Raw genomic sequence first — 24,203 nt, 5'->3', positions numbered from 1 at the left:
CAAGAAGTTTTTAAGAAAGCTTCTTTCTAGTTTTCATCTGAGGGTATTTCCTTTGTCACTGTAAACTTCTTTGCACTCTGAATTATCTAATTGCAGGATTCCAGAAAACTGTGTTAACAAACTGATCACTGAAGAGAAACGTGTACTCTCTGAGTTGCACTCACACATGGCAATGCAGTTTCTCAGAAGGCTTCTGTCCAGTTTTAATCTGAGGATATTTCCTTTTTCACCATGGGCCCCTATGGGCTCCCAAATATCACTTTGCAGTTTCCACGAAAAGAGTGTTAGCAAACTGCTTCCTGAGGTCTAAGTTGTAACTCTCTGAGGTGAACTCACTGATGAGAAAGAAGTTTCTCAGAAAACTTCTTTCACGTTTTGAACTGATGAAATTTCCTTTATCAGCGTAGGCCTCAAAGTGATCCAAAGAAGCCCTTCTCAGGTTCCTCAAAGACAGTGTTAATGGACTGCTCCATGAAACATAAGTGTAACTCTGTGAGATCAATTCACACATCACCAAGAACTTTCTAAGAAAGCTTCGTTCTAGTTTTCATCTGAGGATATGTCCTTTGTCACCGTAAGCTTCATTGCGCTACGAAGTAACTCTCTGAGATGAACTCACTGATCAGAAAAAAGTTTCTCAGAAATCTTCTTTCACGTTTTGAACTAATGAAATTTCCATTATCAGCGTAGGCCTCAATGCGATCCTAAGAAGCCCTTCTCAGGTTCCTCAAAGACAGTGTTAACGGACTGCTAAATGAAACATAAGTGTAACTCTGTGAGATGAATTCACACATCACCAAGAAGTTTCTCAGAAAGCTTCTTTCTAGTTTTCATCTGAGAATATTTCCTTTGTCAATGTAAGCTTAATTACGCTATCAGGGATCTCATTTCAGATTTCCAGAAAACTGTGTTAACAAACTCATCACTGAAGAGAAAAGTGTAACTCTGTGGGTTGCATTCACACATGGCAATGCAGTTTCTCAGAAGGCTTCTTTCCAGTTTTAATCTAAGGATATTTCCTTTTTCACCATAGCACAAAATGAGCTCCCAAATATCACTTTGCAGAATCCACGACAACAGTGATAGCATACTGTTTCAAGAAGGGAAGGGTGGAACTCTGTGTGATGAAGTCACATATCAGAAAGCAATCTCTGAGAAAGCTTCTCTATGGTTCTTATGTGAGGATACTTCTTTTTTCACCATGGGCCCCTGTGGGCTCCCAAATATCACTTTGCAGAATAAACGAAAAGAGTGTTTGCAAACTGCTTCCTGAGGTCTAAGGTGTGAGTCTGTGAGATGAACTCACTGATCAGAAAGAAGTTTCTCAGAAAGCTTCTTTCACGTTTTGGGCTGTAGAAATTTCCTTTATCACCATAGGCCTCAATGCGATCCAAAGAAGCCCTGTCAGATTGCTCAAAGACGGTGTTAATGGACTGCTCCACGAAACCTAAGTGTAACTCTGTGAGATGAACTCACACATCACCAAGAAGTTTCTAAGAAAGCTTCTTTCTAGTTTTCATCTGAGGATATTTCCTTTGTCACCGTGAGCTTCACTATGCTATGAAGTATCCAATTACACATTTCCAGAAAACTGTGGTAACAAATTCATCACTGAAGACAAACGTGTAACCCTGTGAGATGCATTCACACATGGCAATGAAGTTTCTGAGAAGGCTTCTTTCCAGTTTTAGTCTAAGGATATTTCCTTTTTCACCATAGCCCTCAATGGGCTCCCAAATATCACATTGCAGAATCCACGACAACAGTGTTAGCAAACTGTTCCAAGAGGGAAGGGAGGAACTCTGTGTGATGAAGTCACACATCCGAAAGCAAACTCTCAGAACGCGTCTCTCTAGTTTTTATGTGAGGATACTTCCTTTTTCACCGTGGGCCCCTATGGGCTCCCAAATATCACTTCGCAGAATCCACGACAACAATTTTAGCAAACTCTTCCAAGAAGGGAAGGGTGGAACTCTGTGGGATGAAGTCACACATCAGAAAGCAATGTCTCAGAAAGCTTCTCTCTGGTTATTATGTGAGGATATTTCCTTTTCCACCATGTACCCCTATGGGTTCCCAAATTTCTCTTTGCAGAATCCACGACAACAGTGTTAGGAAACTGTTCCAGGAAGGGAAAGGTGGAAATCTGTGTGATGAAGTCACACATCAGAAAGCAATCTCTCATAAAGCTTCTCTCTAGTTATTATGTGAGGATATTTCCTTTTTCACCATGGGCCCCTATGGGCTTCCAAATATCACTTTGCAGGATCCACGACAACAGTGTTAGTAAACTGTTCCACGAATGGAAGGGTGGAACCCTGTGTGATGAAGTCACCCATCACAAAGAAATCTCTCAGAAAGCTTCTCTCTAGTTATTATGTGAGGATATTTTCTTTTTGACGATGGGCCCCTGTGGGCTTCCAAATATCACTTTGAAGTTTCTACGAAAAGAGTGTTAGCAAACTGCTTCCAGAGGTCTAACGTGTAAGTCTGCGAGATGAACTCACTGATCAGAAAGAAGTTTCTCTGAAAGCTTCTTTCACGTTTTGAATTGATGAAATTTCCTTTATCAGCGTAGGCCTCAATGCGATCCAAAGAAGCGCTTCTCGGGTTCCTCAAATACAGTGTAAATGGACTACTCCACGAAAAATAACAGTAACTCTGTGAGATGAATTCACACATCACCAAGAAGTTTCTAAGACAGATTCTTTCCAGTTTTTATCTGAGGATATTTCCTTTTTCACCGTAAGCTTCAATGCGCTATGAAGTATCTAATGGCAGATTACCAGAAAACTGTGTTAACAAACTGATCACTGAAGGGAAACGTGTAACTCTGTGAGTTGCATTCACACTTGGCAATGCCGTTTCTAACAAGGTTTCTTTCCAGTTTTAATCTGACGATAATTCCTTTTTCACCATAGCCCTCAATGAGCTCCCAAATATCACTTTGCAGCATCCACGACAACAATGTAAGCAAACTGTTCCAAGAAGGGAAGGGTGTAACTCTGTGTGATGAAGTCACATATCAGAAAGCAATATCTCAGTAAGCGTCTCCCTAGTTTTTATGTGAGGATATTTCCTTTTTCACCATGGGCCCCTATGAGCTCCCAAATATCACTTTGCAGTTTCCACGAAAAGAGTGTTAGGAAATTGCTTCTTGAGGTCTAAGTTGTAAGTCTGTGAGATGAACTCACTGATCAGAAAGAAGTTTTTCAGAAAGCTTCTTTCACGTTTTGAACTGATGAAATTTCCTTTATCAGTGTCGGCCTCAATGGGATAAAAAGAAGCCCTTCTCAGGTTCCTCAAACACAGTGTTAATGGACTGCTCCACGAAACAGAAGTGTAACTATGTGAGATGAATTCTCACATCACCTAGAAGTTTCTAAGAAAGATTATTTCTAGTTTTCATCTGAGGATATTTCCTTTGTCACCGTAAGCTACATTGCGCTATGAAGTATCTAATTGCAGATTTTCAGAAAACTGTGTTAACAAACTGATCACTGAAGAGAAACGTGTAACTCTGTGAGTGGCATTCACACATGGCAATGCCGTTCCTCAGAAGGCTTCTTTCCAGTTTTAATCTGAGGATATTTCCTTTTTCACCATAGCCCTGAAGGAGCTCCCAAATATCACTTTGCAGAATCCACGACAAAGGTGTTAGCAAAGTGTTCCAAGCAGGGAAGGGCGGAACTCTGTTTGATGAAGTCACACATCAGAAAGCAATCTCTCAGAAAGCTTCTCTCCAGTTTTTATGTGAGGATACTTCCTTTTTCACCCTGGGCCCCTATGGGCTCCCAAATATCACTTTGCAGAATCCACGACAACAGTGTTAGCAAACTGTTCCAAAAAGGGAAGTGTGGAACTCTGTGTGATGAAGTCACAAGTCAGAAAACAATCTCTCAGAAAGCTTCTCTCTAGTTTTTATGTGAGGATACTTCCTTTTTCACTTGGACCTCTATGGGCTCCCAATTATCACGTTGCAGTTTCCACGAAACTAGTGTTAGCAAAAGGCTTACTGGGGTCTAAGTTGTAAGTCTGTGAGATGAACTCACTGATCGGAAAGAAGATTCTCAGAAAGCTTCTTTCACGTTTTGAACTGATGAAATTTTCTTTATCAGCTTAGGCCTCAATGTGATCCAAAGAAGCCCTTCTCAGGTCCCTTAAAGACAGTGTTAACGGACTGCTCCACGAAACATAAGTGTAACTCTGTGAGATGAATTGACACATCACCAAGAAGTTTCTAAGAAAGCTTCTTTCTAGTTTTCATCTGAGGATATTTCCTTTGTCACCGTAAGCTTCATTGCACAATGAAGTATCTAATTGCAGATTGCCCGAAAACTGTGTTAACAACCTGATCACTGAAAAGAAACGTGTAACTCTGTGAGGTACATTTATACATGGCAAGGCAGTTTCTCAGAAGTCTTCTTTCCAGTTTTAATCTGAGAATATATATCCTTTTTCACCATAGCCCACAATGAGCTCCCAAATATCACTTTGCAGAATCCACGACAACAGTGTTATCAAACTGTTCAAGAAGGGAAGGGTGGAACTCTGTGCGATGAAGTCACACATCAGAAAGCAATCTTGCAGAAAGCTTCTGTCTAGTTATGCTGTGAGGATACTTCCTTTTACACCATGGGCCCCTATGGGCTCCCAAATATCACTTTTCACTTTCCACGAAAATAGTGTTAGCAAACTGCTTCCTGAGGTTTGAGTTGTAAGTCTGTGAGATGAACTCACGGATCAGAAAGAAGTTTCTCAGAAAGCTTCTTTCACGTTTTGAACTGATGAAATTTCCTTTGTCAGCGTAGGCGTCAATGAGATCCAAGGAAGCCCTTTTCAGGTTCTCAAAGACAGTGTTAATGGACTGCTCCACGAAACATGAGTGTAACTCTGTTGGATGAATTCACACATCACCAAGAAGTTTCTCAGAAAGCTTCCTTCTAGTTTTCATCTGAGGATATTTCCTTTGTCACTGTAAGCTTCATTGCACTATCAAGTATCTAATTGCAGTTTTCCAGAAAACTGTGTTAACAAACTGATCACTGAAGAGAAATGTGTAAATCTTTGAGTTGCATTTACACATGGCAATGCAGTTTCTCCGAAGGCTTCTTTCCAGTTTTAATCTGAGGATATTTCCTTTTTCACCACAGCCCTCAATGAGTTCCCAAATATCCCTTTGCAGAATCCACGACAACAATGTTACCAAAGTGTTCCGAGACGGGAAGGGTGGAACTCTGTGTGATGGAGTCACACATCAGAAAGCAGTCTCTCAGGAAGCTTCTCTCTAGTTATTATGTGAGGATATTTCTTTTCTCACCATGGGCCCCTATGGGCTCCCAAATTTCACTTCTCAGACTCCACGACCACAGTGTTAGCAAACTGTTCCAAAAAGGGAAGTGTGAAACTCTGTGTGATGAAGTCACACATCTGAAAGCAATCTCTCAGAAACCTTCTCTCTAGTTATTATGTGAGGATATTTCCTTTTTCACCATGGGCCCTTTGGGGTTCCCAAATATCATTTTGCAGTTTCCACGAATAGAGTGTTAGCAAACTGTTTCCTGAGGTCTAAGTCCTAAGTCTGTGAGATGAACTCATTGATCAGAAAGAAGTTTCTCAGAAAGCTTCTTTCACGTTTTGAAATGATGAAATTTCCTTTATCAGCCTAGGACTCAATGGGATCCAAAGAAGCCCTTCTCATTTTCCTCAAAGACAGTGTTAATGGACTGTTGTACAAAACATATGTGTAACTCTGTGAGATGAATTCACACATCACCAAGAAGTTTCTAAGAAAGCTTCGTTCTAGTTTTCATCGGAGGATATTTCCTTCGTCACCGTAAGCTTCATTGCGCTCTGAAGTATCTAATTGCAGATTTCCAGAAAACTCTGTTACCAAACTGATCACTGAAGAGAAACGTGTAACTCTGTGAGTTGCTTTCACACACGGCAATGCAGCTTCTCAGAAGGCTTCTTTCCAGTTTCAATCTCAGGTTATTTCCTTTTTCACCATAGCCCTCAATGAGCTCCTAAATATCACTTTGCAGTATCCACGACAACATTGTTAGCAAACTGTTCCAAGAAGGGATGGGAGGAACTCTGTGTGATGAAGTCACACATCAGAAAGCAATCTCTCAGAAAGCTTCCCTCTAGTTATTATGTAAGAATATTTCCTTTTTCACCATGGGCCCCTAAGGGCTCCCAAATATCACTTTGCAGAATCCACGAAAACAGTGTTAGCAAACTGTTCCAAGAGGGAAGTGTGGATCTCTGTGTGTCCAAGTTACACATCAGAAAGCAATCTCTCAGAAAGTTTCTCTCTAGTTATTATGTGAGGATATTTCCTTTTCAACCATGGGTCCCTAAGGGCTCCCAAATATCACTTTGCAGTTTCCACGAAAAGAGTGTTAGCAAACTGCTTCCTCAGGTCTAAGTAGTAAGTCTGTGAAATGAACTCACTGAACAGAAAGAAGTTTCTCAGAAAGCTTCTTTCACGTTCTGAACTGATGAAATTTCCTTTATCAGCATAGGCCTCAATGCGATCCAAAGAAGCCTTTCTCAGGCTCCTCAAAGACAGTGTTAATGGACTGCTCCACGAAACATAAGGGTAACTCTGTCAGATGAATTCACACAGCACCAAGAAGTTTCTAAGAAACCTTCTTTCTAGTTTTCATCTGAGGATATTTCCTTTGTCACCGTCAGCTTCATTGCACTATGAAGTATCTAATTGCAGATTTCCAGAAAACGGTGTTAACAAACTGATCACTGATGAGAAACGTGTAATTCGGTGAGTTGCATTCACAAATGGCAATGCAGTTTCTCACAGCCCTCAATGAGCTCCCAAATATCACTTTGCAGAATCCACGACAACAGTGTTAGCAAACTGTTCCAAGAAGGGAAGGGTTGAACTCTGTGTGATGAAGTCACACATCAGAAAGCAATCTCTCAGAAAGCTTCTCTCTAGTTTTTATGTGAGGATACTTCCATTTTCACCATGGGCCCCTAGGGGCTCCCAAATATCACTTTGCAGAATCCACGAAAACAGTGTTAGCAAACTGTTCCAAGAAGGGAAGGGTGGAATTCTGTGTGATGAAGTCACACATCAGAAAGAAATCTCCCAGAATTCTTCTCTCTAGTTATTATGTGAGGATATTTCCTTTTTCACCATCTGCCCCTAAGGGCTCCCAAATATCACTTTGCAGTTTCCACGATAAGAGTGTTAGCAACCTGCTTAATGAGGTCTAAGTTGTAAGTCTACGAGATGAGCTCACTGATCCGAAAGAAGTTTCTCAGAAAGCTTCTTACACTTTTTCAACTGATGAAATTTCCTTTATCAGCGTTGGCCTCAAAGCGATCCAAAGAAGCACTTCTCTGGCTCCTCAAAGACAGTGTTAATGGACTGCTCCACGAAACGTAAGTGTAACCCTGTAAGATGAATTCACACATCACCAAGAAGTTTCTACGAAAGCTTCCTTCTAGTTTTCTTGTGAGGATATTTCATTTCTCACCATAAGCTTCATTGCGATATGAAGTATCTAATTGCAGATTTCCAGAAAACTGTGTTAACAAACTGATCGCTGAAAAGAAACGTGTAACTCTGTGAGTTGCATTCACACATGGCAATGCAGTTTCTCAGAAGGCTTCTTTCCAGGTTTAATCTGAGTATATATCCTTTTTCACCAAAATCCCTCAATGTGTTCCCAAATATCACTTTGCAGGATCCACGACAACAGTGTTAACCAACTGTTCCAAGAAGGGTAGGGTGGAACACTGTGAGATGAACTCGCATATCCGAAAGCAATCTCTCAGAAAGCTTCTCTCTTATTTTTATGTGAGGATATTTCCTTTTTCACAGTGGGCCCCTATGGGCTCCGAAATATCACGTTGCAGAATCCACGACAACAGTGTTAGCAAACTGTTCCAAGAAGAGAAGGGTGGAACACTGGTTGATGAAGTCACACATCAGAAAGCAATCTCTCCGAAAGCTTCTCTCTAGTTATCATGTGAGGATATTTCCTTTTTCACCGTGGCCCCTATGTGTTCCCAAATATCACTTTGCAGTTTCAACGAAAAGAGTGTTAGCAAACTGTTGCCTGAGGTCTAAGTTGAAAGTCTGTGGGATGAACTCACTGATCAGAAAGACGTTCCTCAGAAAGCTTCTTTCACGTTTTGAACTGATGAAATTTCCATTATCTGCGTAGGCCTCAAAGCGATGCAAGGAAGCCCTTCTCAGGTTCCTCCAAGACAGTGTTAATGGACTGCTCCATGAAACGTAAGTGTAACTCTGTGACATGAATTCACACATCAACAAGAAGTTTCAAAGAAAGCTTCTTTCTAGTTTTCATCTGAGGATATTTCCTTTGTCACCGTAAGCTTCATTGTGCTATGAAGTATCTAATTCCAGATTTCCAGAAAACTGTGTTACGAAACTGATCACTGAAGAGAGAAGTGTAAATCTGTGAGTTGCATTCACAAATGGCAATGCACTTTCTCAGAAGGCTTCTTTCCAGTTTTATTCTGAGGATATTTCCTTTTTCACCATAGCCCTCAATGAGCTCCTCAATATCACTTTGCAGAATCTATGACAACAGGGTTATCAAACTGTTCCAAGAAGGGAAGGGTGGAAATCTGTGTGATGAGGTCACACATCAGAAAGCAATCTCTAGAAAGTTTCTCTCTAGTTTCTATGTGAGGATACTTCCTTTTTCACCATGGGCCCCTATGGGCTCCCAAATAGGACTTTTCATAATCCTGTACAACAGTGTTAGCACACTGTTCCAAGAAGGGAAGGGTCGAAGTCTATGTGATGAAGTCACACATCACAAAACAATCTCTCAAAAAGCTTTTCTCTAATTTTTATGTGAGGATACTTCCTTTTTCACCCTGGGCCCCTATGGGCTCCCAAATATCGCTTTGCAGAATCCACGACAACAGTGTTAGCAAACTGTTCCAAGAAGGGAAGGGTGGAACTCTGTGTGATGAAGTCACATATCAGAAAGCAATGTCTCCGAAAGCATCTCTCTAGTTATTATGTGAGGATATTTCCTTTTTCCCTATGGGCCCCTATGGGCTCCCTAATATCACCTTGCAGTTTCCAAGAAAAGATTGTTAGCAAACTGATTCCTGAGGTCTAAGTTGTAAGTCTGTGAGATGAACTCACTGATCATTAAGAAGATTCTCAGAAAGCTTCTTTCACGTTTTCAACTGATGAAATTTCCTCTATCAGCACAGGCCTCAATGTGATCCAAAGAAGCCCTTCTCAGCTTCCTCGAAGACAGTTTTGAAGGACTGCTCCACGAAACACAAGTGTAATTCTGTGAGATGAATTCACACATCACCAAGATGTTTGTAAGAAAGTTCTTTCCAATTTTCTTCTGAGGATATTTCCTTTGTCACCGTAAGCTTCATTGCGCTTTGAAGTATCTAATTGCAGATTTCCAGAAAACTGTGTTAACAAACTGATCACTGTGAGAAACGTGTAACTCTGTGAGTTGCATTCACCCATGGCAATGCAGGTTCTCAAAAGGCTTCTTTTCAGTTTTAATCTGAGGATAATTCCTTTTTCAACATAGCCTTCAAAGAGCTCCCAAATATCACTTTGCAGAATCCACGACAACAGTGTTAGCAAACTGTTCCTAGAAGGGAAGGGTGGAACTCTGTGTGATGAAGTCACACATCAGAAAGCAATCTCTCGGAAAGATTCTCTCTAGTTATTATGTGAGAATATCTCCTTTTTCACCATAGCCCTCAATGAATTCCCAAATATCACTTTTCTGAATCCACGAGAACACTGTTATCAAAGTGTTCCAAGAAGGGAACGGTGGAAATCTGGGTGATGAAGTCACACATCAGAAAGCAATCTCTCAAAAAGCTTCTCTCTAGTTATTATGTGAGGATATCTCCTTTTTCACCATGGGCCCCTATGGGCTCCCAAATATCACTATGCAGTTTCCACGAAAAGAGTGTGAGCAAACTGCTTCCTGAGGTTTAAGTTGTAAGTCTGTGACATGAACTCACTTATGAGAAGGAAGTTTCTCAGAAATATTCTTTCACGTTTTGAACTGATGAAATTTCCTTCATCAGCGTAGGCCTCAATGCGATCCAAAGAAGCCCTTCTCAGGTTCCTCAAAGACAGTGTTAATGGACTGCTCCACGAAACATAAGTGTAACTCTGTGAGACGAATTCACACATCACCAAGAAGTTCCAAGAACGTTTCTTTCTACTTTTCATCTGAGGATATTTCCTTTTTCACCGTAGGCTTCATTGCGCTATGAAGTATCAAATTGCAGATTTCCAGAAAACTGTGTTAACACACTGATCGCTGAAGAGAAACGTGTAACTCTGTGAGTTACATGCACTCATGGCAATGCACTTTCTCCGAACGCTTCTTTCGAGTTTTAATCTGAGGATATTTCCTTTTTCAAAATAGCCCTCAATGAGCTCCCAAATATCACTTTGCAGTTTCCACGAAAAGAGTGTTAGCAAACTGCTTCATGAGGTCTAAGGTGTAAGTCTTTGAGATGAACTCACTGATTAGAAAGAAGTTTCTCAGAAAGCTTTCTCATGTTTTGAACTGATGAAATTTCCTTTATGAGCGTAGGCCTCAATGCGATCCAAAGAAGACCTTCTCAGGTTCCTCAAAGACAGTGTTAATGGACTGCTCCATGATACATAAGTGTAACTCTGTGAGATGAATTCACACATCACCAAGAAGTTTGTAAGGAAGCTTCTTTCTAGTTTTCATCTGAGGAAATTTCCTTTGTCACCGTAAGCTTTATTGCGCTATGAAGTATCTAATTGCAGATTTCCAGAAAACTGTGTTAACAAACTGAACACTGAAGAGAAACGTGTAAATCTGTGATTTGCATTCACACATGACAATGCAGTTTCTCAGAAGGCTTGTTTCCATTTTTAAGCTGATAATATTTCCTTTTTCACCATACCCCTCAATGAGTTCCCAAATGTCACGTTGCAGAAACCACGACAACACTACTCGCAAAGTGTTCCAAGAAGGGAAGGGTGGAACTCTCTGTGATGAAGTCAAACATCGGAAAGCAATCTCTCAGAAAGCTTCTCTTTAATTTTTATGTGTGGATACTTCCTTTTTCACCATGGGACCCTATGGGCTCCCAAATATCACTTTGAAGAATCCACGACAACAGTGTTAGCAAACTGTTCCAAGAAGAGAATGGTCGAACACTGTGTGATGAAGTCACACATCAGAAAGCAATCTCTCAGAAAGCTTCTCCCTAGTTATTATGTGAGGATATATCCTTTTTCACCATGTTTCCCTATGGGCTCCCAAATATCACTTTGCAGTTTCCACGAAAAGAGTGTTAGCAAACTGCTTCCTGAGGTCTAAAGTGTAAATCTGTGAGATGGACTCACTGATCAGAAAGAAGTTTCTCAGAAAGTTTCTTTCACGTTTTGAACTGTTGAAATTTCCTTTATCAGTGTAGGCCTCAATGCGATCCAAAGAAACACTTCTCAGTTTCCTCAAAGACAGTGTTAATGGACTGCTCCACGATACATAAGTGTAACTCTTTGAGATGAATTCACACATCACCAAGAAGTTCCTAAGAAAGCTTCCTTCTAGTTTTCATCTGAGGAAATTTCCTTTGTCACCGTAAGCTTTATTGCGCTATGAAGTATCTAACTGCAGATTTCCAGAAAACTGTGTTAACCAACTAATCACTGAAGAGAAACGTCTAACTCTGTGAGTTGCATTCACACATGGCAATGCACTTTCTCAGAAGGCTTCTTTCCATTTTTATGCTGAGGATATTTCCTTATTCACCATAGCCCTCAATGACCTCCCAAATACCACGTTGCAGAATCCGCGACAACAGTGTTAGCAAACTGTTCCAAGAAGGAAAGGGTGGAACTCTGTGTGATGAAGTCACACATCAGAAATCAATCTCTCAAAAGGCTTCTCTCTAGTTATTATGTGTGGATATTTCCTTTTTCACCGTGGGTCCCTATGGGCTCCCAAATATCACTTTTCATGATGCACGAAAACAGTGTTAGCAAACTGTTCCTGGAAGGGATGGGTGGAAAGCTGTGTGATGAATTCAGATATAAGAAAGACATCTCTCAGAAAGCCTCTCTACTTTTTATGTGAGGATACTTCCATTTTCGCCATGGGCCACTATGGGATCCCAAATATCACATTGCGGAATCCATGACAACAGTGTTAGCAAACTGTTCCAAGAACGGAAGGGTGGAACTCTGTGTGATGAAGTCACACATCATAAGGAAATCTCTCAGAAAACTTCTCTCTAGTTATTATGTGAGGATATTTCCTTTTTTCCCCATGGGACCCTATGGGCTGTCAATATCACTTTGCACTTTCCCCGAAAAGAGTGTTAGCAAACTGCTTCCTGAGGTCTAAGGTGTAAGTCTATGAGATGAATTCACTGATCAGAAAGAAGTTTCTCAGAAAGCTTCTTTCACGTTTTGAACTAATGACATTTCCTTTATCAGCATAGGCCTCAATGCGATCCAAAGACGCCCTTCTCAGGTTCCTCAAAGACAGTGTTAATGGACTGCTCCACGAAACATAAGTGTAACTCTGTGAGATGAATTCACACATCACCAAGAAGTTTCTCAGAAAGCTTCTTTCTAGTTTTCATCTGAGGATATTTCCTTTGTCACAGTAAGCTTCATTGTGCTATGAAGTATCTAATTGCAGATTTCCAGAAAACTGTGTTAAGAAACTGATCACTGAAGAGAAACGAGTAACTGTGAGTTGCATTCACACATGGCAATGCAGTTTCTCAGAAGGCTTCTTTCCAGTTTTAATCTGAGGATATTTCCTTTTTCACCATAGCCCTCAATGAGCTCCCAAATGTCATTTTGCAGAATCCACGACAACAGTGTTAGCAAAATGTTCCAAGAAGGGAAAGGTGGAACTCTGTGTGATGAAATAACAAATCAGAAAGCAATCTCTCTGAAAGCTTCTCTCTAGTTATTATATGAGGATACTTCCTTTTTCACCATGGGTCCCTATGGGCGCCCAAATATCACTTTGCAGAATCCACGACAACAGTTTCAGCAATCTGTTCCAAGAAGTGAAGGGTTTAAGTCTGTGTGATGAAGTCACACATCAGAAAGCAATCTCTCAGATACCTTCTCTCTAATTCTTATGTGAGGATATTTCCTTTTCACCATGGGCCCCCAGGGGCTCCCAAATATCACCTTGCAGTTCCCTCGAAAAGAGTGTTAGCAAACTGCTTCCTGAGGACTAAGTCGTAAATCAGTGAGATGAACTCACTGATCAGAGAGAAGTTTGTCAGAAAGCTTCTTTCACGTTTTGAACTGATGAAATTTCCTTTATCAGCGTCAGCCTCAATGCGATCCATAGAAGCCCTTCTCAGTTCCCTCAAAGACAGTGTTAATGGACTGCTCCACGACATATAAGTGTAACTCTGTGAGATGAATTCGCACATCACCAAGAAGTTTCTAAGAAAGCTTCTTTCTAGTTTTCATCTTAGAATATTTCCTTTTTCACCGTAAGCTTCATTGCGCTATGAAGTATCTAATGCAGATTTCCAGAATACTGTGTTAATAAACTAATCACTGAAGAGAAACGTGTAACTCTGTGAGTTGCATTCAAACATGGCAATGCAGTTTCTCAGAATGCTTTTTCCGGTTTTAATCTGAGGATATTTCCTTTTTCACCAGAGCCCTCAATGAACTCCCAAATATAATTTTGCAGAATCCACGACAACAGTGTGATAAAACTGTTCCAAGAAGGGAAGGGTGGAACTCTGGGTGATGAAGTCATTATCGGAAAGCAATCTCTCAGAAAGCTTCTCTCTACTTATTATGTGAGGATAATTCCTTTTTCACCATGGGCCCCTATGGGCTCCCAAATATCACATTGCAGAATCCACGACAACAGTGTTAGCAAACTGTTCCAAGAAGGGAAGTGTGGAACTCTGTGTGATGAAATCACACATCAGAAACCAATCTCTCAGAATGATTCTCTCTAGTGATTACGTGAGGATAATTTCTATTTCACCATGGGCCCCTATGAGCGCACAAATATCACTTTGCAGTTTCCACGAAAAGAGTGTTAGCAAACTGCTTCCTGAGGTTGTAAGCCTGTGAGATGAACTCAGTAACCAGAAAGAAGTTTCTCAGAAAGCTTCCTAAGTTGTAAGCCTGTGAGATGAACTCAGTAACCAGAAAGAAGTTTCTCAGAAAGCTTCTTTCACGTTTTGAACTGATGAAATTTCCTTTATCAGCGTAGTCCTCAATGCGATCCAAGGAAGCCCTTCTCTGGTTCCTCAAAGACAGTGTTAATGGACTGCTCCACGAAACATAAGTGTAACTTTGTCAGATCAATTCACACATCACCAAGAAGTTTCTCAGAAAGCTTCGTTCTACTTTTCATTTGAGGATATTTCCTTTGTCACCGTAAGCTTCATTGCACTATGAAGGATCTCATTGCAGATTTCCAAAAAACTGTGTTAACAAACTGATCACTGAAAAGAAACGTGTAACACTGTGAGTTGCATTCACACATGGTAGGGCAGTTTCTCAGAAGGCTTCTTCCCTGTTTTAATTAGAGGATATTTCCTTTTTCACCATAGCCCTCACTGAGCTCCCAAATATCACTTTGCAGAATCCATGACAACAGTGTTAGCAAACTGATCCTAGAAGGGAAGGGTGGAACTCTGTGTGATGAAGTCACATATCAGAAAGCAATCTCTTAGAAAGCTTCTCTCTGGTTTTTATGTGAGGATATTTCTTCTTTCACCATGGACCCCTAAGGGGTCCCAAATATTACTTTGCAGGATCCACGACAACAGTGTTAGCAAACTGTTCCAAGGGGGGAAGAGTGGAACTCTGTGTGATGAAGTCACACTACAGAAAGCAATCTCTCAGAAAGCTTCTCTCTAGTTATTATGTGAGGATATTTCCTTTTTCACCATGGGCCCCTATGGGCTCCCAAATATCACTTTACAGTTTCCATGAAAAGAGTGGTAGCAAACTGCTTCCTGAGGTCTAAGTTGTAAGCCTGTGAGATGAACTCACTGATGAGGAAGAAGTTTCTCAGAAAGCTTCTTTCACGTTTTGAACTGATGAAATTTCCTTTATCAGCGTAGGCCTCAATGCGATCCAAAGAAGCCCTTCTCAGGATCCGCAAAGACTGTGTTAATGGACTGCTCCACGATACATAAGTGTAACTCTGTGAGATGAATTGACACATCACCAAAAAGTTTCTAAGAGAGCTACTTTCTACTTTTCATCTGAGGAAATTTCCTTTGTCACCATAAGCTTCATTGCGCTATGAAGTATCTAATTGCAGATTTCCAGAAAACTGTGTTAACAAACTGGTCGCTGAAGAAAAACGTTTAACTCTGTGAGTTGCATTCACACATGACAATGCAGTTTCTCAGAAGGCTTCTTTCCAGTTTTATTCTGAGGATATTTCCTTTTTCAACATAGCCCTCAATGAGCTCCCAAATATGAATTTGCAGAATCCATGACAACAGTGTTAGCAAACTGTTCCAAGAAGGGAAGGGAGGAATGCTCTGTGATGAAGGCACACGTAAGAAAGGAATCTCTCAGGAAACTTCTCTCTAGTTATTATGTGAGGATATTTCCTTGTTCACCATGGGCCCCTATGGTCTCCCAAATATCTCTTTGCAGTTTCCACGGAAAGAATGTTAGCAAACTGCTTCCTGAGGACAAAGGTGTAAGTCTGTGAGATGAACTCACTGATCGGAAAGAACTTTCTCAGAAAGCTTCTTTCACGTTTTGAACTGATGAAATTTCCTTTATCAGCGTAGTCCTCAAGGGGATCCAAAGAAACCCTTCTCAGGTTCCTCAAAGACGGTGTTAATGGACTGCTCCAAGATATGTAAGTGTAACTCTGAGAGATGAATTCACACTTTACCAAGCAGTTTCAAAGAAAGCTTCCTTCTAGTTTTCATCTGAGGATATTTCCTTTGTCACCGTAAGCATCATTGCGCTATGAAGTATCTAATTGTAGATTTCCAGAAAACTGTGTTAATAAACTGATCACTGAAGAGAAACGTGTAACTCTGTGAGTTGCATTCACACATGACAATGCAGTTTCTCAGAAGGCTTCTTTCCAGTTTTATTCTGAGGATATTTCCTTTTTCACCATAGCCCTCAATGAGCTCCCAAATATCACTTTGCAGAATCCATGACAACAGTGTTATCAAACTGTTCCAAGAAGGGAAGGGTGGAACTCTGTGTGATGAAGTCACACATCAGAAAGCAATCTCTCAGAAAGCTTCTTTCAAGTTATTATGTGAGGATATTCCCTTTTTCACCATGGGCCCCTACGGGCTCCCAAATATCACTTTGCAGAATCCACGACAAGTGTTTGCAAACTGTTCCAAGAAGGGAAGGGTGGAGCTCTGTGTGATGAAGTCACACATCAGAAAGCAATCTCTCAGAAAGCTTCTCTCTAGTTCTTATGTGAGGATATTCCTTTTTCACCATGGGCCCCTATGAGCTCCCTAATATCACTTTGCAGTTTCCACGAAAAGAGTGTTAGCAAACTGCTTCCTGAGGTCTAAGTTGTAAGTCTGTGAGGTGAAATCACTGATCAGAAAGAAGTTTCTCAGAAAGCTTCTTTCACGTTTGGAACTGATGAAAGATGCTTTATCAGCATAGGCCTCAATGCGATCCAAAGAAGCCTTTCTCAGGTTCCTCAAAGACAGTGTTAATGGACTGCTCCACCAATCATAAGTGTAACCCTGTGAGATGAATTCACACATCACCTAGAAGTTTCTAGGAAAACTTCTTTCTACTTTTCATCTGAGTAATTTTTCTTAGTCACCATAAGCTTTATTGTGCTATGAAGTATCCAATTGCAGATTTCCAGAAAACTGTGGTAACAAATTGATCACTGAATGGAAACGTGTAACTCTGTGAGTTGCATTCACATATGGCAATGCAGTTTCTCAGAAGGCTGCCTTCCAGTTTTAATCTGAGGATATTTCCTTTTTCACCATAGCCCTCAATGAGCTCCCAAATATCAGTTTGCAGGATACACGACCACAGTGTTAGCAATCTGTTCCAAGAAGGGAAGGGTGGAATTCTGTGTGATGAAGTCACATATGCGAAAGCAATGTCTCAGAAAGCTTCTCTCTAGTTTTTATGTGAGGATACTTCCTTTTTCACCATGGGCCCCTAAGGGCTCCCAAATATCACTTTGCAGAATCCACGACAACAGTGTTTGCAAACTGTTCCAAGAAGGGAAGGGTGGAACTCTGTGTGATGAAGTCACACATCAGGAAGCAATCTCTCAGAAAGCTTCTCTCTAGTTTTTATATGAGGATACTTCCTTGTTCACTCTGGGCCCCTATGGGCTCCCAAATATCACTTTGCACAATCCAGGACAATATTGTTAGCAAACTGTTCAAAGAAGGGAAGGTTGGAACTCCGTGGGATGAAGTCACACATCAGAAAACAATCTCTCAGAAAGCTTCTCTCTAGTTATTAAGTGAGGTTATTTCCTTTTTCACCATGGGCCTCAATGAGCTCCCAAATATCACTTTGCAGTCTCCAAGAAAAGAGTGGTAGCAAACTGCTTCCTGAGTTCTAAATTGTAAGATTGTGAGATGAACTCACTGATCAGAAGGAAGTTTCTCAGAAAGCTTCTTTCACCTTTTGAGCTGATGAAATTTCCTTTTTCAGCATAGGCCTCAATGCGATCCAAAAAAGCCCTTCTCACGTTCCGCAAAGACACTGTTAATGGACTCCTCCACGAAACATAAGTGTAACTCGGTGAGATGAATTCACACAACACCAAGAATTTTCTAAGAGAGCTTCTTTCTAGTTTTCATCGGAGGATATTTCCTTTATCACCGTAAGCTTCATTGCGCTATGAAGTATCTCATTGCAGATATCCAGAAAACTGTGTTAACAAACTGATCGCTGAAGAGAAACGTGTAACTCTGTGAGTTGCATTCACAAATGGCAATGCACTTTTTTAGAAGGCTTCTTTCCAGTTTTAATCTGAGGATATTTCCTTTTTCACCATAGCCCTCAAGGAGCTCCCAAATATCACTTTGCAGAATCCACAAAAACAGTTATAGCAAACTGTTCCAAGAAGTGAAGGGTGGAACTCTGCATGATGAAGTCACATATCAGAAAGCAGTCTGTCAGAACGCTTCTCTCTAGTTCTTATGTGAGGATACTTCTTTTTTCAACATGGGCCCCTATGGGCTTCCACATATCACTTTGCAGAATCCACGACAACAGTGTTAGCAAACTGTTCCAAGAAGGGAATGGTGGAATGCTAAGTGATGAAGTCACACATCAGAAAGCAATCTCTAAGAAACCTTCTCTCTAGTTATTATTTGAGGATTTTTCCTTTTCCACTATGGGACCCTATGGGCTCCCAAATATCACTTTGCCGTTTCCACGAAAAGAGTGTTAACAAACTGCTTCTTGAGGTCTAAGTTGTAAGTCTGTGAGATGAACTCACTGATCAGAAAGGAGTTTCTCAGAAAGCTTCTTTCACGTTTTGAACTGATGAAATTTCCTTTATCAGCGTAGGCCTGAATGCGATCCAAAAAAGCCCTTCTCAAGTTCCTCAAAGACAGTCTTAATGGACTGCTCCATGACACATAAGTGAAACTCTGTGAGATGAATTCACCTATCACGAAGAAGTTTCTCAGAACGCTTCTTTCTGGTTTTCATCTGAGTATACTTCCTTTGTCACCGTAAGGTTCATTGCGCTATGAAGTATCTAATTGCAGATTTCCAGAAAACAGTGTTAACAAACTGATCACTGAAGAAAAACGTGTAACTCTGTGAGTTGCATTCACACATGGCAATGGAGTTCCCAGAAGGCTTCATTCGAGTTTTAATCTGAGGATATATACTTTTTCACCATAGCCCTCAATGAGCTCCCAAATATCACTTTGGAGAACCCACGACAACAGTGTTAGCAAACTGTTCCAAGAAGGGAAGGGTGGAATTCTCTGTGATGAAGTCACACATCAGAAAGCAATCTCTCAGAAAGCCTCTCTCTAGTTATTATGTGAGGATATTTCCTTTTTCACCATGGGCCCCTTTGGCCTCCCAAATATCACTTTGCAGTTTCCACTAAAAGAGTGTTAGCAAACTGCTTCCTGAGGTCTAAGGTGTAAGTTTGTGAGATTTACTTACTGATCGGAAAGAAGTTTCTCAGAAAGCTTCTTTCACTTTTGGAACTGTTGAAATTTCCTTTATCAGCGTAGGCCGCAATGTAATCCAAAGAAGCCATTCTCAGGTTACTGAAAGACAGTGTTAAAGGACTGCTCCACGAAACGTAAGTGTAACTCTGTGAGATGAATTCACACATCGCCAAGAAGTGTCTAGGAAAGCTTCCTTCTAGTTTTCATCTGAGGATATTTCCTTTGACACCATAACCTTCATAGCGCTATGAATTATCTAATTGCAGATTTCCTGAAAACTGTGTTAACAAACTGATCACTGAAGAGAAAAGTGTAACTCTCTGAGTTGCATTCACACATGGCAATGCAGTTTCTCAGAAGGCTTCTTTCCAGTTTTAATCTGAGGATATTTCCTTTTTCACCATAACCCTCAATGAGCTCCCAAATATCACTTTGCAGAATTCACGACAACAGTGTTAGCAAACTGTTCCAAGAAGGGAAAGGTGGAATTCTGTGATGAAGTAACACGTCACAACGCAATCTCTCAGAAAGATTCTCTCTAGTTATTATGTGAGGATATTTCATTTTTCACCATGGGCCCCTGAGGGCTCCGAAATATCACTTTGCATTTTCCACCAAAAGAGTGTTAGCAAACTGCTTCCTGGGGTCTAAGTTGTAAGTCTGTGAGATAAACACACTGATCAGAAAGAAGTTTCTCAGAAAGCTTCTTTCACGTTTTGAACTGAGGAAATTTCCTTTATCAGCGTAGGCCTCGATGCGATCCAAAGAAGCCCTCCTCAGGTTCCACAAAGATAGTGTTAATGGACTGCTCCACGAAACATAAGTGTAACTCTGTGAGATGAATTCACACATCACGAAGAAGTTTCTCAGAAAGCTTCTTTCTAGTTTTCATGTAAGGTTATTTCCTTTGTCACCGTAAGCTTCATTGCGCTATGAAGTATCTAATTGCGGATATCAAGAAAACTGTGTTAACAAAGTGATCACTGAAGAGAAACGTGTAACTCTGTGAATTGCATTCACACATGGCAATGCAGTTTCTCAGAAGGCTTCTTTCCAGTTTTAATCTGACGATATTTGCTTTTTAACCGTACCCCTCAATGAGCTCCCAAATATCACTTTGCAGAATCCATGACAACAGTGTTAGCAAACTGTTCCAAGAAGGGAAGGGGGGATCTCTGTGTGATGAAATCATACATCGGAAAGCAATCTCTCAGAAACCTTCTCTCTAGTTTTTGTGTGAGGATACTTCCTTTTTCACCATGGTCCCCTAAGGGCTCCCAAATATCACTATGCAGAATCCACGACAACAGTGTCAGCAAACTGTTCCAAGAAGGGAAAGGTGGAACTCTGTGTGATGAAGTAACACGTCACAAAGCAATCTCTCAGAAAGCTTCTCTCTAGTTATTATGTGAGGATATTTCCTTTTTCACCATGGGCCCCTAAGGGCTCCGAAATATCACTTTGCATTTTCCACCAAAAGAGTGTTAGCAAACTGCTTCCTGAGGTCTAAGTTGTAAGTCTGTGAGATGAACACACTGATCACAAAGAAGTTTCTCAGAATGCTTCCTTCACGTTTTGAACTAAGGAAATTTCCTTTATCAGCGTAGGCCTCGATGCGATCCAAACAAGCCCTCCTCAGGTTCCACAAAGATAGTGTTAGTGGACTACTCCACGATACGTAAGTGTAACTCTGTGAGATGAATTCACACATCACGAAGAAGTTTCTCAGAAAGCTTCTTTCTAGTTTTCATGTAAGGATATTTCCTTTGTCACCGTAATCTTCATTGCGCTATGAAGTATCTAATTGCGGATATCCAGAAAATTGTGTTAACAAAGTGATCACTGAAGAGAAACGTGTAACTCTGTGAATTGCATTCACACATGGCAATGCAGTTTCTTAGAAGGCTTCTTTCCCGTTTTAATCTGACGATATTTGCTTTTTAACCGTACCCCTCAATGAGCTCGCAAATATCACTTTGCAGAATCCACGACAAGAGTGTTATCAAACTGTTCCAAGAAGGGAAGTGGGGATCTCTGTGTGATGAAATCATACATCGGAAAGCAATCTCTCAGAAACCGTCTCTCTAGTTTTTGTATGAGGATACTTCCTTTTTCACAATGGGCCCCTATGGGCTCCCAAATATCACTTTGCAGAATCCACGACAACAGTGTGAGCAAACTGTTAAAAGAAGGGAAGTGTGGAATTCTGTGTGAAGAAGTCACACATCAGAAAGAAATCTCTCTGAAAGCTTCTCTCAAGTTATTATGTGAGGATATTTCCTTTTTCCCCATGGGCCCCTAGGGGCTACCAAATATCACTTTGCAGTTTCCACGAAAAGAGTGTTAGCAAACTGCTTCCTGAGGTCAACATTGTAAGTCTGTGAGATGAACTCACTGATCAGAAAGAAGTTTCTCAGAAAGATTCTTTCACGTTTTGAAGTGATGAAATTTCCTTTATCAGCGAAGGCCTCAATGCGATCCTAAGAAGCCCTTCTCAGCTTCCTCAAAGACAGTGTTAATGGACTGCTCCACGAAACATAAGTGTAACTCTGTGAGATGAATTCACACATCACCAAGAAGTTTCTAAGACAGCTTCTTTCTAGTTTTCATCTGAGGATATTACCTTTGTCAGCATAAGCTTCATTGCGCTTTGAAGTATCTAATTGCAGATTTCCAGAAAACTGTGTTAACAAACTGATCACTGAAGAGAAACGTGTAACTCTGTCAGTTGCATTCACACATGGTAATGCAGTTTCAAAGAAGGCTTCTTTCCACTTTTAATCTGAGGATATTTCCTTATTCACCATAGCCCTCAATGAGCTCCCAAATATCACTTTGCAGAATCCAGGAAAACAGTGTTAGAAAACCGTTCCAAGAAGGGAAGGGTGGAACTCTGTGTGATATAGTCACACATCATAAAACAATCTCTAGGAAACCATCTCTCTAGTTATTATGTGAGGACTTTTCCCATTTCACCATGGGCCACTATGGGCTCCCAAATATCACTTTGCAGTTTCCACGAAAAGAGTCTTAGCAAACTGCTTCGTGAGTTCTAAGTTGTAAGTCTGTGAGATGAACTCACTGATCAGAAAGAAGTTTGTCGGACGGCTTCTTTCACGTTTTGAACTGATTAAATTTCCTTTATCAGCATACGCCTCAATGCGATCCAAAGAAGCCCTTCTCAGTTTCCTCAAAGAGACTGTTAATGCACTTCTCCACGAAACATAAGTGTAACTCTGTGAGATGAATTCACACATCACAAAGGATTTTCTAAGAAAGCTTCTGTCTACTTTTCATCTGAGGATATTTCCTTTCACAGTAAGCTTCATTGCGCTATGAAGTATCTCATTGCAGATTTCCAGAAAACTGTGTTAACAAACCGATCACTGAAGAGAAATGTGTACCTCTGTGAGTTGCATTCACACATGGTAATGCAGTTTCTCAGAAGGCTTCTTTCCAGTTTTAATCTGAAGATATTTCCTTTTTCACCATAGCCCTCAATGAGCTCCCAAATATCACTTTGCAGAATCCATGACAACAGTGTTTGCAAACTGTTCCAAAAAGGGAAGGGTGGAACTCTGTGTGATGAAGTCACATATCAGAAAGCAATCTCTCAAAAAGCTTCTTTCTAGTTTTTATGAGAGGATATTTCCTTTTTCACCATGGGCCCCTATGGGCTCCTAAATATCACTTTGCAGAATCCACGACAACAGTGTTAGCAAACTGTTAAAAGTAGGGAAGTGTGGAATTCTGTGTGATGAAGTCACACATCAGAAAGCAATCTCTCAGAAAACTTCTGTCTAGTTATTATGTAAAAATACTTCCTTTTTCAGCATTTGCCCCATGCGCTCCCAAATATCACTTTGAAGAATCTACCACAACAGGGTGAGCAAACTGTTCCAAGAAGGGAAGGGGGGAACTCTGTGTGATGAAGTCACACATCAGAAAGCAATCTCTCCGAAAGCTTCTCTCTAGTTATTATGTGAGGATATTTCCTTTTTCACCATTGGCCCCAATGGGCTCCCAAATATCACTTTGCAGTTTCCACGAAAAGAGTGTTAGCAAACTGCTTCCTGAGGTCTAAGTTGTAAGTCTGTGAGATGAACTCACTGATCAGAAAGAAGTTTCTCAGAAAGCTTCTTTCACTTTTCAACTGATGAAATTTATTTATCAGCGAAGGCCTCAATGCGATCCAAAGAATGCCTTCTCAGGTTCCTCAAAAACAGTGTTAATGGACTGCTCCATGAAACTTAAGTATAACTCGGTGAGATGAATTCACACATCACCAAGAAGTTTCTATGAACGCTTCAATCTAATATTCATGTGGGGATATTTCCTATGTCAACATAACCTTCATGTCGCCATAAAGTATCTAATTGCAGATATACACAATACTGTGTTAACAAACTGATCACTGAAGAGAAACGTGAAACTCTGTGAGCTGAATTCACACATGGCAATGCAGTTTCTCAGAAGGCTTCTTTCCAGTTTTAATCTGGGGATATATCATTTTTCACCATAGCCCTCAAAGAGCTCCCAAATATCACTTTGCAGAATCCACGACAACAGTGTTAGCAAAGTGTTCTAAGAAGGGAAGGGTGGAACTCTGTGTGATGAAATCACATATAAGAAAGCAATCTCTCAGAAAGCTTCTTTCTAGTTTTTATGTGACTCTACTTCCTTTTCCACCCTGGGCCCATATTGGCTCCCAAATATCTCTTTGCAGAATAAACGACAACAGTGTTAGCAAACTGTTCCAAGAAGGGAAGGGTGGAACTCTGTGTGATGAAGTCACACATCAGAAAGCAATCTCGCAGAAAGCTTCTTTCTGTTTATTATATGAGGATGTTTCCTTTTTCACCATGGGCCCCCATGGGCTCCCGAATATCACTTTGCAGTTTCCACGAAAAGAGTGTTAGCAAACTGTTTCCTGAGGTCTAAGTTGTAAGCCTGTGAGATGAACTCATTGATCAGAAAGAAGTTTCTCAGAAAGCTTCTTCCACGTTTTGAACTGATGAAATTTCCATTATCATCGT

Source organism: Rhinopithecus roxellana, chromosome 20, assembly GCF_007565055.1.
Source record: "Rhinopithecus roxellana isolate Shanxi Qingling chromosome 20, ASM756505v1, whole genome shotgun sequence".
Lineage (NCBI taxonomy): Eukaryota > Metazoa > Chordata > Mammalia > Primates > Cercopithecidae > Rhinopithecus > Rhinopithecus roxellana.
The sequence above is the reverse complement of the archived record's forward strand: the minus strand, read 5'-3'. Positions refer to the sequence as shown.